Genomic DNA, 15465 nt, shown 5'->3' with positions numbered 1-15465 from the left:
AAAATTTAAAAGCAGATTGAGACACTCAACAGATTTTGGTTGTATATGTGATTCGATTTCAACTGGAAACAAGATTAGAGACCAGAAACAAAGTTCACTACAGATTGAAAGCTACATCAAACAGAATGGTACGAATTTTCTTGACTTTATATAAATATAATATATAATTAATATTAATAATTATTAAATATAAATATATAAATAATAATAATTATAATAATAATATCCTTAGTAAAATTTATAACTATTAAGTAATACTAGCAATGTTATTAATAGTGATAAAAATAATAAAGATCATGATAAAAATAATTTATTTTTATTAGTAATAATACTAATTAATAATAATTATATTATTAATAATAATCATAATATTATTCATAAGATAATACTAATAATACATTTAAAATAATGATAATAATAATAATATGATGATATTAATAATAAAAATAATAATTTTCATGAATTTAACAATAATCAATAAAAAAGATAATAATGATATTATTAATAATACTAATAATAATATTAATTAATATTATTAATGATAATAGTAATATTAATAATAAAAAGGATATAACAATTTTTACATATCAAAATACATATCTATATGCTATATATAATAATATTCCTAATACTGATATTACTATTAATATTGAAAGTAACAATAATATAGTAATTATATTTTTATTTGCAAGTAAGTTTAATATATTGATATTATATCTTATTAGCTATGTAATATTTAATAATTATATTATATCCTAACATTTATTGGATATTGAATATTTATATATTATATATGTGTGTGTGTGTGTGTATATATATATATATATATATATATATATATATATATATATATATATATATATTTATTAACTGAAATCACATATGTACATATAGTTTTATAATAATATCATGTATATGTTTGTATGTATTCTTTCTTTTAATTGTACTTAATTATCTTGTTTATTATTTTACATTTTTAATTATAATTTATTAATTTAAAATGTTATATATATATATATATATATATATATATATATATATATATATATATACTACATATTTAATTACACCCAATTGTTCGTGAATCATCGGGTATAGCCAATGGTTAACTGAACCTATGTAAATAGTTCAAAAACTTTGAGACTCGGTTTACAACTTTGCTTATCGTGTCGAATTCATATAATGATTAAGTTTAAATTTGGTCAAAAATTTCCGGGTTGTCACAGTACCTACCCGTTAAAGAAATTTCGTCCCGAAATTTGATTGGGATGGTAATGGTTGACAATAAATATATTTTCATGACTCATATGTGTTGATAAATAGATTTTTATCATTATTGAGTAATATGGATAAAATAATTCGATTATTCGAAGAGTACGAATGAAGCTATCACAAAAGAGTGAGATGAAGAAATAAAGATTCGTCTTAACCTTTGACGTAGTCATGATTGAATTTAGAAAATAAGGTGCGTCTTAGCTATTGACGTTGTCTTGGTTGAATTCTGGAATTCAAGGGATTTAAAGAAAATCTTCGAAATCAATAAGATCTGATTCTTCGATATTTAAGGAAATTAGGATCTCTATAATTAAATGCGATGATTTGTCTCGATTGTTACGTCTGATTTTTCCTTTATAAATTAAACTCTTCCGTTCCATTATTCTCACCATTCCTATACTTTCTTTCTTATTTCATACATCCAAAAGATTGTGAAAATGCTTAATCCCGTTCTAATCCTTGATATTTTCCTAATTATCATTTCTGTCATCCTTCTTTTCAATCTTCCACCAGAAAAATCTGTTTACTTCTACTATTACCTTGGAGTGATACTATTCTTAATTCTACCATGTCTTTATATTGCTATTCGCATTAATATCCACGGTTTGTAACCTCCGTGTTGTTATTGAGATTTATATTTTCTCTTATATTTTGGAGCTCTTTGCCTTTTTATTCTCTTCTCGACCTCTAGTAAAGCGAGTAATGGTCCAGAATTCGTAAGTATGGAGTTTCGAATGAACTTAATGTTCTAAACAAGAAAGATCGTAATAGCTCGATTTGATTTGTCAAATTACCTAAATTACTAAGAATAGAACTATCAAGAATATATTTTCTTGATATGTTCAGAAGTTAAGCAGAATGAAAGAGTTATGTAACATGGCACGTGATGACGTTATGATCTGTGAATCATGACGTCCCATTAGAAACTCAGCATGACTTACTGTAATATAATCACGTTGATCAAGTGTCATTATATTATACTAACTCATGCATCAATTTCCAACAATACTTCAAAATCATTCATAATTCAAACTCGAATTTTAAAGAAATTTAGAAACTAAAGTAGTTTCCTTTATGATGTAATATAGATAGCACGAAGAGATAAATAATTTCGGACGAGAATATTTATGAAATTATCTTCTGAAATATCGAAGATATTTATGATAATATTTTGGAATTTTTAAGTTCGATGGTTGATAAAGAGAGATTTTCCGCAAGATTTTAACATGAGTACGGAGCAAGATATTCGTTGAAGGTTTCATCGGATCCAGAATTACCTGGATTCTTTAAATATATGGTATGGTCCTTGTATTTGAACTTGGTCTCCTTCATGGTTTGCTCAATCTGTTTTTCAGTACCAAATTTTCTATCGAGCGTTCCTAACACTCCTTTCTTTATCATCAAAATTTTGGCCGTTTAGACCATCTATAATTTTTCTGTTTCCTCTGCATTTAATGCTACGATATCTGAATCATCGGTTATCAATCCTAGGTGGTTTCAGGAGAATTGTGTTTTTAGATGATTAAACGCTGATGGTAATATGGTGAAATATAAAAGGTTCCCCGGTAACAATAAAGAGCACGCATATATATCAAAGTTATAATATGGTTATTTCGAACGAAAAGTCGAAGTTGATTTGCTGGAGCTGTGACAAAATTTGCTGCTTTGAAAGGGATTACCAAGTTATTTTAGGTAATAATAATGCTTACAGGATCAGGTACGAATTCGTGTAAAACTTTTACTTCGATTCTGAGAGTTTTTCAGGCGCATAACTATATGCATAGATCTTTCGTTCCGTAGATGAAGTGCGGTTGGTTCATCCTCCCATTTGAGGTGTTTTCAAGAATCATGTAAGGTTTGAACGCAGATTGTAATCGTCAAGATACAAATGAGGTTTAAGATGAAATTAAGTGGCAAACTTGAAGAAATGTTTAGTTTCATATGTTATAATAAATATTTTAATTCATTTTAATTGTCCAATGTTATTAGTCCACAGTAACAGTCCAATAATTCATATATAGTTTAATATATAATATTCGAATTTAATTAATACGTATCGTGACCCGCGTACATGTCTCAGACTCAATCACAACTCAAAGTATATATATTATTGTAGAATCAACCTCAACCCTGTATAGCTAACTCGATCATTACTGCATATAGAGTGTCTATGGTTTTTCCAAATAATATATATAGATGCATCGATATGATATGTCAAAACCCTGTATACGTGTCCCGATATTTAAAGTGCGTAAAATAAATAACAGAATTTAAATGACAATAAATTAAATTGCGAGAATATAAATTACGATAAATAAATTGCGATAAATTAAATGTAATCAGTTAGCTAGGAACAGTTAGCTGGAAATAGTTAGCGTAGATTCTTAACAAAATTTTCCTCATAGTTAATTTGTTTGTTTCTAACAAATTTTATTTTGTCCAATGTTTTCTTTATTATGCCACTTGTTGGATTCTGATAGGTAAAAATCCAAATATGAAATTGAATGAAAATGATTATTTTGTGGTGAACGGATATGTATATATGTAGATGTAAATAGGATAGTAAATGACCGTCGAGTCAGATTCGAAGAATGTACAGTGTAACTTATTAATGTGAAATCTAAATATTCCTCGGGTATTACCTACCCGTTAAAATATTTTCACCATTAACAGTTTGTACGAAAGAATTTTTAATTACAATCTTTATAGAAAAAATATATATATATATACATATATATTTTCTTCAGATGTAATCATGAATTTAATGAGTCAATATGATATTAAACTCATTTGATTTACCATTAGAACAAGAATATATAATCTCTAAAACATTAGAGATTACATAATTGTCATGTCGAACGAAGATAAATGATGTAGAACGATTCGCAGATTGATGATTATGCTCGAGGTACAGCATGAGATGTTGAGGCATGGATTGTTGATGGTACGGGTTCTGTTACTGATGGTACTATTGGTGCCGGTGATGTTGCCGAAGCTGGTATGTTTTGCACCATATTTTCCAAGGCTACAACTCGGGCGCGAAGCTCGTGGACTTCTTCCATTATTGCGGGTTGATTGTCGGTCGCATCAAGCGGATGAATAAGGTTTATAATTTTAGATAGAATACAATTATGGTGAGATATTCGGGAAATGAGGGTAAATATGGTGTTTCGAACTGGTTCGTTGATAAGTGTTTCAGGTTCATCGCCAAGAGGTAAATTCGGTTGGTGAAAAGGATCGCCTTCTTCGCATCTCCATTGATTAAGTCGACTACGAACCCATCAGATGAATTGGGGATGGCTGATTGGTTGATTCATTCTGGTGACGCTGCTTTCGGAGCTTAGGTGAACATCCGTGTCGGAATAGTTGTCGGGTACCGAAGAACTTGAACTAGTGACGAGTTCCATTTCGTACGATTGAGTAAAGGACTTTTCGATATGAAATGATTTCCGGCTATCGAATGGTATTCTAATTACATAGAATATCTATATATATAGAACAAAAGATTTTGTAGATTACGGAGGAATTTACGGAATATACTAGGCAAAGTTTACAGTAACAGATACGCTAAGATATGAATTTTGTCTATACACTATTCATGCAATCAATGCAGTAAGATGTGTCTAGACTAAGAATGATAAGCAAGTGATTCCCTAAGAATGATAAGGAGATAATTTTCAACACGAAATGATAAGCAAAACTTTTGACATGCAGACACGGTCGAAGTCCAGACTTATTAATGTATCCTAACGACTTCCTGTTAGACACACTAATTCAAGACCTGGTTCACTAAGACCATCGCTCTGATTTCAACTTTCATGACCCGTCCTAATCCATTTAGACGAATACATTACATTTGGTTACATCGCGAGGTACTTGACCTCTCTATGATACATTTTACAAACATTGCATTCGTTTTTAAAAGACAAACTTTCAATACTGATAAGGCTAAAAAGGAACATATATTTCATAGCAATATCCCTCCTAAATAATAGATTTTTATATGTAATTGTATTATATTTTCATTATAATTGTTTAAATAAATAAATGTGAAGACGAAGCACGAAGATTAAAGAATTGAAGAAAAAGTGCCACTAAAGCCTGAAAAGTGCCACTAAAGCCATAGTACACTTAAAAGTGCCACTAAAAAGTGAGTAAAAGACTCGCACGGATTTTGAAATTTAAGGAGAACAATTTTTGTGCAAATTACAAATTGCGAAACGTAAAGTGCACGATATAAAATAGTACGAAAGGACGTTTGAAAATCCAGAACCAGGACATGAGTCAACTCTCAACGCTCGACGCAACGGACTAAAAATTACGAGTCAACTATGCACGAGAATATAATATAATATTTAAATAATTATATTAATTATTTAAATATTATAATTATATAAATAATATGTCGGCAAAGCAAAGTTCCAAACTTGGATGAGCTGTATTCACGATCTCCGCGACTCGCGGAGATCCCAGCCTTTTTCTATCGCGACTCGCGGAGCACAAGATTTCAGAAATGCTTATAAAAGGCTCGAGCATTTGGCCGAGTAAAAGAACATAATAATAATAATACTCCGTAGTATAATATAAATAAATATATATATAATATATATATATATATATATATATATATATATATATATATATATATATATATATAATATAGATTAGTGTTATATTAGATTAGTTCGGGTTATGTAAAGGTTATTTTACGGGTTTTAAAGTCGGAGCTCTGTCCGTGTAACATTACGCGATAAATAATCAATGTAAGCTATGTTCTCCTTTTTAAATTAATATCTCGTACTTAAGTTATTATTATGCGTATTTAATCCGAAGTAATCATGATGTTGGGCTAAAAATATTAAAATTGGGTAATTGGGCTTTGTACCATAATTGGGGTTTGGACAAAAGAACGACACTTGTGGAAATTAGACTATGGGCTATTAATGGGCTTTATATTTGTTTAACTAAATGATAGTTTTTTTAATTTTAATATAAAGATTTACAATTGGACGTACCCATAAATAACCATATACACTCGATCGGATACGATGGGCGGGGTATTTATATGTACGAATAATCGTTCATTTTACCGGACACGGGAATGGATTAATAGTCTATGGAATTATTAAAACAGGGGTGAAATTATGTACAAGGACACTTGGCGTAATTGTTAACAAAGTATTAAAACCTTGGGTTACACTCAGTCGATATCCTGGTGTAATTATTAAACAAAGTATTAAAACCTTGTTACAGTTTAAGTCCCCAATTAGTTGGAATATTTAACTTCGGGTATAAGGATAATTTGACGAGGACACTCGCACTTTGTAACATCCCGCATTTTTCCGTTAAATTATTTTTTTTAACGCCGTCTTTTTCTTTTTAGATAATATTCCTCGTATCTAGATTCGTAACCTCCGTTAGCTAACATTCTAAATATTCTCGTTATCGGATTTTAATACGCGTTTTAAAATATTCCGTTTAGGTATTTTCCGCACCCGCTTCTAAACTCGAGGGACTAAAATTGACACGGGGCAAACTAGTTGACTAGGTCAACTAGTCCACCCCAATCACCACCATTCAATCCCTCCATCTCTCTCTCTTTCTCTCTAGCAAGAACACACACACAAACACCCAATTCAATCATTCATCATCTAAATTCAATCTTGGAACCTCACAACAAATCCGACAACATATTCGTGATCCTCTCATCACCCTCTTCGATTTGGTACCAATTTCATCCATTTTGGGTAACTTTCTAAAATCACTAAATTTCTCTAAATTCGTTTTATATACTTGAAATTGTGTTAGTTAGTGTCTATGGCTCGTGTATAACATGAATATATGTTTTGTTTGCTCGATTTGTCGATTTGGAGTAACTAATATGAACTTTGAAATGGGTTTGCTTAATCTTGCATTTTGGAAGATTAAATGTTGTTTGATTGTTAAAGTTCATGTTTTAATTGTGTTACTAGTATCACTAGCTTCGTTTTGATGCGTAGGTTGATTAAGAAAACTTCAAAAACCCGATTAATGATTTTGTGATGTTTGACTAGGGTTTGATAGTTCTTGACATGAACTTTTGATGCTTGAATGCCATGAAATGTTAATTGTTAGTGTTTAGTAGTAATGTATGCTTCATTACCTTCGAAACGGCATATCGTATGTGTAAATTGGATTCCCGAATCATAAAATACGTTTTACGAACTTGAAACTTTGAAAATAAACCTTTCTTGATCAATTGACGAGTTTTCGGTTATTGTAATTGATGTTTTTGTTTGATGATATGTGGTTAGTTGTATTGCTCGTCAAAATACCTTTCCAAGGATATAAGATACATGTTTTGGTTGTTTGCGGATCATAAATGGTGAATGTTTGATGTTTGGTTCGTGCATACTTTGAAAACTGACCAGAAATCTCTGCCCAGATGGTGGCGCGGCGCGCCCCATCCCCGCGCGGCGCGCGGATTGGCCTGGCCAGATTCTGCTCACTTTGTCACATTTCACGCAAAATGTTTGACTAGCTACCGACCTCCGATTCACATGAAACTTGTTTTAATATACTTGTATATGAATATTTAGCATAGAAAAATAGTTCGGGACCCGACCCGAACGCGTTGACTTTTCGTTGACTTTGACCAAGTTTGACTTTTAGTCAAACTTAACCAAACTTTTATGCAATCGTTCTAACATGCTTTTATACTTGTTTCTTGTATGAAACTTGACAACGTGATTCACATGCTATACTTAATCGAGTCGTAACGAGCCATAGGACTAATTGAACACATTTCACCCGACCTTGTGTCGTAACCGGTTAATTGATACAACTTACTTGTTTAGGTCAAGGCTAAGCAACTTTCATGCATACGTTACTTTGTGAAGTACTTTATTAACTCTTGCACTCAAGGTGAGATCATAGTCCCACTTTTTCAATCACTTTTATTCTTTACATCGTGGGCTGAGAAACACATACATTTCATACTTATTTACTTTTCATGCTTTTACATTGTGAACAAATACGAATACAAAGATGCATACGAGTTTGAACAAAAGTCCTCAATCCAATTATCATTAGTTCCACTTGCAGGGTGTAAGTGTAAGCGTGTAATTATGTTGTGTGGCCATACGGGTTTAACAAACCCTCATTCAGACGGTTCGCTACCGTTAGTGAATGAAATATAATTTCAACAATGTATAGTGTAAGTTCTAACACTAAATTCAAAATTCAGAGGGAAGATTCGGTTAAGCCTTGATAATTGGGTGCTCGTGATACAAATACTATTTTGGAATGTGAATGATTCTGGTTGAGCAATTCTTAAAGAACCTTGTGGTTCAATACAATTTACTTACTAAACCTATGATTTCACCAACGTTTTTCGTTGACAGATTTCTATGTTTTTCTCAGGTCTTGCACGATATGTGATACATGCTTCCGCTCATTATTTGATACTTGCATTGGATGTCGAGTATACATGCTTTTCATGGAGCGTCTTTTGACTTTACTTTAAACCGTGTCGCCTAGATTTCAATCGTACTTATAACGTTGTAACTTAACTATTGGTTGAACAATTCTTGTAAACTTTGAAACAATCTTTATTTTGAAATGAAGGCGACATATTTTGGTCAAACGTTATCTTAAAGACTTATAATCAGGTAATGGGACCCACGTAGCCGACGCCGTCACTTGACGATTTGTCGGGGTCGCTACAAGTGGTATCAGAGCCTTGGTTGTAGGGATTTAGAGTTCATTTGTGTCCACCCCGAGTCATAAGGTACATAGGTGAATCTAGACTACAACCGGCATATAGACTGAAGTAGGAATTACTTGACTATTTGTGCATTTATACTCGAACTCTTCTATCATATCTAACTCGTATTCGATCTTGATCTTACGTTGATAAATTTTGTTGATGCGCCACCTTGACTTTATGAAGTAATGTTAAATGCACATGAGAATCAGGGTAATATAATTTCCGGGATTATATTACGGTGATTCACATGGACGTTCCGACATTATGACATAAAGAATTTAGGGCGAGTCAAGGAAAATTTTCTCTCTATCCTTAATCCATACTCCGGTTAGTATTGTTGAAAATACTAACCAACGATATTCTTGTGTCATAAAGGAACAATGGCTCGTCGACGCGCTCCTCCCGAAACTCCCGAACAAGCCCTCCAACGTATGATAGCCACTGCCGTGGATGCGGCCATGGCCGGTCACTCCTCCAACAACAACAATAACAACAATCATCATAACAACAACAATGGAGCCGGAAATTCCAACGAAGGATGCTCCTATAAGAATTTCATAGGGTGCAAACCTCACACTTTCGATGGAACCGGGGGACCGGTTGTGCTCACCAGATGGTTTGAGCAAACGGAAGCCGTCTTTAGCATAAGCGGTTGTCGAGACCAAGACAAGGTTAGATATTCCACTCACACCTTCGCCGGTATCGCTCTCACATGGTGGAATTCGTATGTACAATCGGTGGGTATCCACGAAGCCCACGCTCTCTCTTGGGCCGACTTAAGAGGAAAGATGATCACCGAATATTTTCCTCGCGAAGAAACCCGAAGGCTCGAACAAGAACTAAGAGCTCTGAAAGCGGTCGGGAACGACCTTAAGGCCTATAATCAACGATTCTCCGAACTTGCTTTGATGTGCCCAAATCTTGTGAACCCCGAATCTTTAAGGGTTGAACTTTACATGGATGGTCTCCCCAAGAGCATCAAACAAGGAGTAATGTCATCCAAACCCGCTAACCACCAAGAGGCTTTGAATATGGCCCGCCAATTGATTGAAACAGTGGACGAGATTGAAGTGCCGGCACGTAAAGCCGAGGATAAGTCGGGTGACAACAAAAGAAAATGGGAAGCCCCCCAATCAAGCAATTACAACAACCCCGCCAAGAAGCCCTTCATCCCCAACGGCAAGAAAGGTTATACCGGACACCTACCGTATTGTAACGAGTGCTACAAACATCATTTAGGTGAATGTGGCAAACCATTTTGCTTGAAGTGTCAAAGAAGTGGCCATGTAGCCCACGATTGTAGGAATACCGCTCCCGTCCCCCAAAAGGAGCACAATGCACCCAAGACGGGTGTTTGTTTTGAATGTGGCCAACCGGGTCATTTTAGGAGTGCGTGCCCAAACAAGAAAATCAACCCCAACGCACGCCGTTGAACTTTCAACATCGACACCTAGGATGCCCGAGACGACGATGGACTAGTCACGGGTACGTTTCTTCATAACAAACAGTATATTTCATACTTATTCGATTCGATTACCGCTAGATGTTTATTAACCAAGTCTTTGACTCGTGCTCTTTACATTCCACTTTTTTTTTCCCTAGATATTACTTAGACGATTTAAGTGACCAAAGGAAAATATTGTGTGCCTATAAATTTTATTGGAGGATATACGTTAAGACTTTTGACTTGACACCTAGAGAACTAGGGAGCTCGAAACCTATTCGTTAAAAAAAAAAAAAAAAAAAAAAAAAAAAAAAAAAAAAAAATCCTCAATCCCACTTGAATGTGAATGTGGCCTCATCATCTTGTATAGATTGTTGTGAACTGAGTAATTTTCGGTTGGAAACCGATACCCTCTCCCTCGTATCCATTACCTCATGATTATTTGCACGAATCCCGTAGGTTCCAAATCGACCTCCGTTCCGGTTATCATCAATTGGGGGTTAAGGGAGACGATGTCTCCTGAGTCTTTTCCGAACTCACAACGTTAGTTGTAAATCTCTCTTAGTACCGTTCGATTTATCCAAGGCTCGTCCGTATCCATAAACCTCCTAAACCACGTATGCAAACTTATCTAGACAAATCTGTTATCGTATTTATAGATGACGTCTTAACTTATTTAAGTAAAGAAGGAAAACGAACAACATCACCATCTTACGCTCGAACTTTTGAGAAAAGAGCAACTTTATACCAAATTCTCCGAGTGAGAATTTCTGTTGAACGAAGTCCAATTTTCTAGACCATGATGTTAATGGTCGAGGCATTACAATCAATCTCCAAATCAAGCCACATGTAATCAGGAAACTCTCATGACTCAGACTTACCGCAGATTCATTTTCGACTTTTTCTCGTGATGCCCGTTCTTTACCCTCGATAACTCATTAAGGTAGAAATCTAAACCTTTACGTGCCCGAATCTTGAACGTGATTATTCACACCAACCTTGCTAGCTTAATTCGTATAGCACCAGGTGGGACTCAAATATGGAAATATTTCTACTTGGACGCCGAAAGACATACTCTCTCGACTCAAAAATCAACATAACTAAAATTCGTTATTTTACACGAAGAATTCGAATACTAAATTGTGGATCCGATCAATCTTCTCGTCATCACGTACCACACTACATACCTCTGTTATTTCACCGTCACCGTCTGATATTACTGGAATTTAAGATAGCACACAATCCAACGATACTTCACTCTTCTTTGACTTAACGCCCTTGCATTGCTGATAATCGTCCAACCATTATTCAACCCCGAACTATACAATTACGTGTACTATCTCGTTTCTCTTTCAGGCTTCATTTTTTTTTTTTTTACAACTAGAGGCACGTTATGGCAACCTCGAGATGTAAGCTCATCCTATTCAAAGTCCTCATTTCACTCCTATCCTCATCGCTCGCATTTCCGTTAAGGAAACTCCTTGTAACATTTCTCCATGGATAGAGAAACTCCTCATATTACATTAGTATTCGCCACGAGGGTGAATAGTCCTAACGAACATTTTTCAAACCCTAACTGACTTGTTCAAACATATCTTAAGAAATTCTATTCCAACACGGTGTATCTTCGTCATTTATCCTGTATTGAAATACTCGTTTCACCTCTAGCGTTGCAAGAGACCTTGGGAACCCGCTTAGACATATGTACCGCGTATCTCCCACAACCGACGAACCGAGCAAACGTACAATTCAATCTTGGAAAGACATGTTACAGACTGGTATTGTCACCTTTAGTAGTTCCCCTTACTACGACAGCTATCACTCGTATATTAACGCAGCACTTCCGAAACCCTATATGACCGCAAATGTCATACCCCTGTTCATTTAACCAAAGCATGCGGCAAGCAAATCGCCAAATCTGAACTCCATCAAGAAACAACAATTGAGATCGTTCAAGTCCGAGGCGGGCTAGAGACAACCCATGGTCGCCAGAAGAGTTATACCAAACTTAGATGAAAACCTCACAAATCCCGGTGTGTAATCGCGTAATATTGAGAACCCGCACCTTGGAAAGGTGTAATCCATTTTGGGAAATCGAGGAAGGTTATAACCGCAATATTGAACCTTTTGAAACCTTGGGGCGTATTAGAACCGCTTCCTACCGTTTAGAACTTCCGACTCAATTAAGTTTCCATTTATCCTACATTTCGTGTAACAAACTTAGAAACGTGTCATGCGGAACAGGAATGTGCAATCCTTTTAGATGCACCAACTATTGATGACAAACTCCTCTTCATGGGAAAACTGGTTGAAATCATGGATCGTGAAATCGAACCTCAATACAACGTAACACCCCGGCTATCCGGATTCGTGGAATGTCCAAGAAAGTACCTTCACTCATTCGTAGAGTTACTACTCTAAGTCTCGAGTAAGAGATATCGACTACTACTTCCAACTAAATTTCGGGACGAAATTTCTTTTGAGGTGTGGATAATGTAACATCCCGCATTTTTCCGTTAAATTATTTTTTTTAACGCCGTCTTTTTCTTTTTAGATAATATTCCTCGTATCTAGATTCGTAACCTCCGTTAGCTAACATTCTAAATATTCTCGTTATCGGATTTTAATACGCGTTTTAAAATATTCCATTTAGGTATTTTCCGCACCCGCTTCTAAACTCGAGGGACTAAAATTGACACGGGGCAAACTAGTTGACTAGGTCAACTAGTCCACCCCAATCACCACCATTCAATCCCTCCATCTCTCTCTCTTTCTCTCTAGCAAGAACACACACACAAACACCCAATTCAATCATTCATCATCTAAATTCAATCTTGGAAGCTCACAACAAATCCGACAACATATTCGTGATCCTCTCATCACCCTCTTCGATTTGGTACCAATTTCATCCATTTTGGGTAACTTTCTAAAATCACTAAATTTCTCTAAATTCGTTTTATATACTTGAAATTGTGTTAGTTAGTGTCTATGGCTCGTGTATAACATGAATATATGTTTTGTTTGCTCGATTTGTCGATTTGGAGTAACTAATATGAACTTTGAAATGGGTTTGCTTAATCTTGCATTTTGGAAGATTAAATGTTGTTTGATTGTTAAAGTTCATGTTTTAATTGTGTTACTAGTATCACTAGCTTCGTTTTGATGCGTAGGTTGATTAAGAAAACTTCAAAAACCCGATTAATGATTTTGTGATGTTTGACTAGGGTTTGATAGTTCTTGACATGAACTTTTGATGCTTGAATGCCATGAAATGTTAATTGTTAGTGTTTAGTAGTAATGTATGCTTCATTACCTTCGAAACGGCATATCGTATGTGTAAATTGGATTCCCGAATCATAAAATACGTTTTACGAACTTGAAACTTTGAAAATAAACCTTTCTTGATCAATTGACGAGTTTTCGGTTATTGTAATTGATGTTTTTGTTTGATGATATGTGGTTAGTTGTATTGCTCGTCAAAATACCTTTCCAAGGATATAAGATACATGTTTTGGTTGTTTGCGGATCATAAATGGTGAATGTTTGATGTTTGGTTCGTGCATACTTTGAAAACTGACCAGAAATCTCTGCCCAGATGGTGGCGCGGCGCGCCCCATCCCCGCGCGGCGCGCGGATTGGCCTGGCCAGATTCTGCTCACTTTGTCACATTTCACGCGAAATGTTTGACTAGCTACCGACCTCCGATTCACATGAAACTTGTTTTAATATACTTGTATATGAATATTTAGCATAGAAAAATAGTTCGGGACCCGACCCGAACGCGTTGACTTTTCGTTGACTTTGACCAAGTTTGACTTTTAGTCAAACTTAACCAAACTTTTATGCAATCGTTCTAACATGCTTTTATACTTGTTTCTTGTATGAAACTTGACAACGTGATTCACATGCTATACTTAATCGAGTCGTAACGAGCCATAGGACTAATTGAACACATTTCACCCGACCTTGTGTCGTAACCGGTTAATTGATACAACTTACTTGTTTAGGTCAAGGCTAAGCAACTTTCATGCATACGTTACTTTGTGAAGTACTTTATTAACTCTTGCACTCAAGGTGAGATCATAGTCCCACTTTTTCAATCACTTTTATTCTTTACATCGTGGGCTGAGAAACACATACATTTCATACTTATTTACTTTTCATGCTTTTACATTGTGAACAAATACGAATACAAAGATGCATACGAGTTTGAACAAAAGTCCTCAATCCAATTATCATTAGTTCCACTTGCAGGGTGTAAGTGTAAGCGTGTAATTATGTTGTGTGGCCATACGGGTTTAACAAACCCTCATTCAGACGGTTCGCTACCGTTAGTGAATGAAATATAATTTCAACAATGTATAGTGTAAGTTCTAACACTAAATTCAAAATTCAGAGGGAAGATTCGGTTAAGCCTTGATAATTGGGTGCTCGTGATACAAATACTATTTTGGAATGTGAATGATTCTGGTTGAGCAATTCTTAAAGAACCTTGTGGTTCAATACAATTTACTTACTAAACCTATGATTTCACCAACGTTTTTCGTTGACAGATTTCTATGTTTTTCTCAGGTCTTGCACGATATGTGATACATGCTTCCGCTCATTATTTGATACTTGCATTGGATGTCGAGTATACATGCTTTTCATGGAGCGTCTTTTGACTTTACTTTAAACCGTGTCGCCTAGATTTCAATCGTACTTATAACGTTGTAACTTAACTATTGGTTGAACAATTCTTGTAAACTTTGAAACAATCTTTATTTTGAAATGAAGGCGACATATTTTGGTCAAACGTTATCTTAAAGACTTATAATCAGGTAATGGGACCCACGTAGCCGACGCCGTCACTTGACGATTTGTCGGGGTCGCTACACACTTTATATTTATGACTGATGGACTGTTTTGGACAAAAACCAGACGGACATATTAAATAATCCAGGACAAAGGACAATTAACCCATGGGCATAAAACTAAAATCAATACGTCAAACATCATG

The sequence above is a fragment of the Rutidosis leptorrhynchoides genome, chromosome 3 (assembly GCF_046630445.1).
Source record: "Rutidosis leptorrhynchoides isolate AG116_Rl617_1_P2 chromosome 3, CSIRO_AGI_Rlap_v1, whole genome shotgun sequence".
Taxonomy (NCBI): domain Eukaryota; kingdom Viridiplantae; phylum Streptophyta; class Magnoliopsida; order Asterales; family Asteraceae; genus Rutidosis; species Rutidosis leptorrhynchoides.
The sequence above is the reverse complement of the archived record's forward strand: the minus strand, read 5'-3'. Positions refer to the sequence as shown.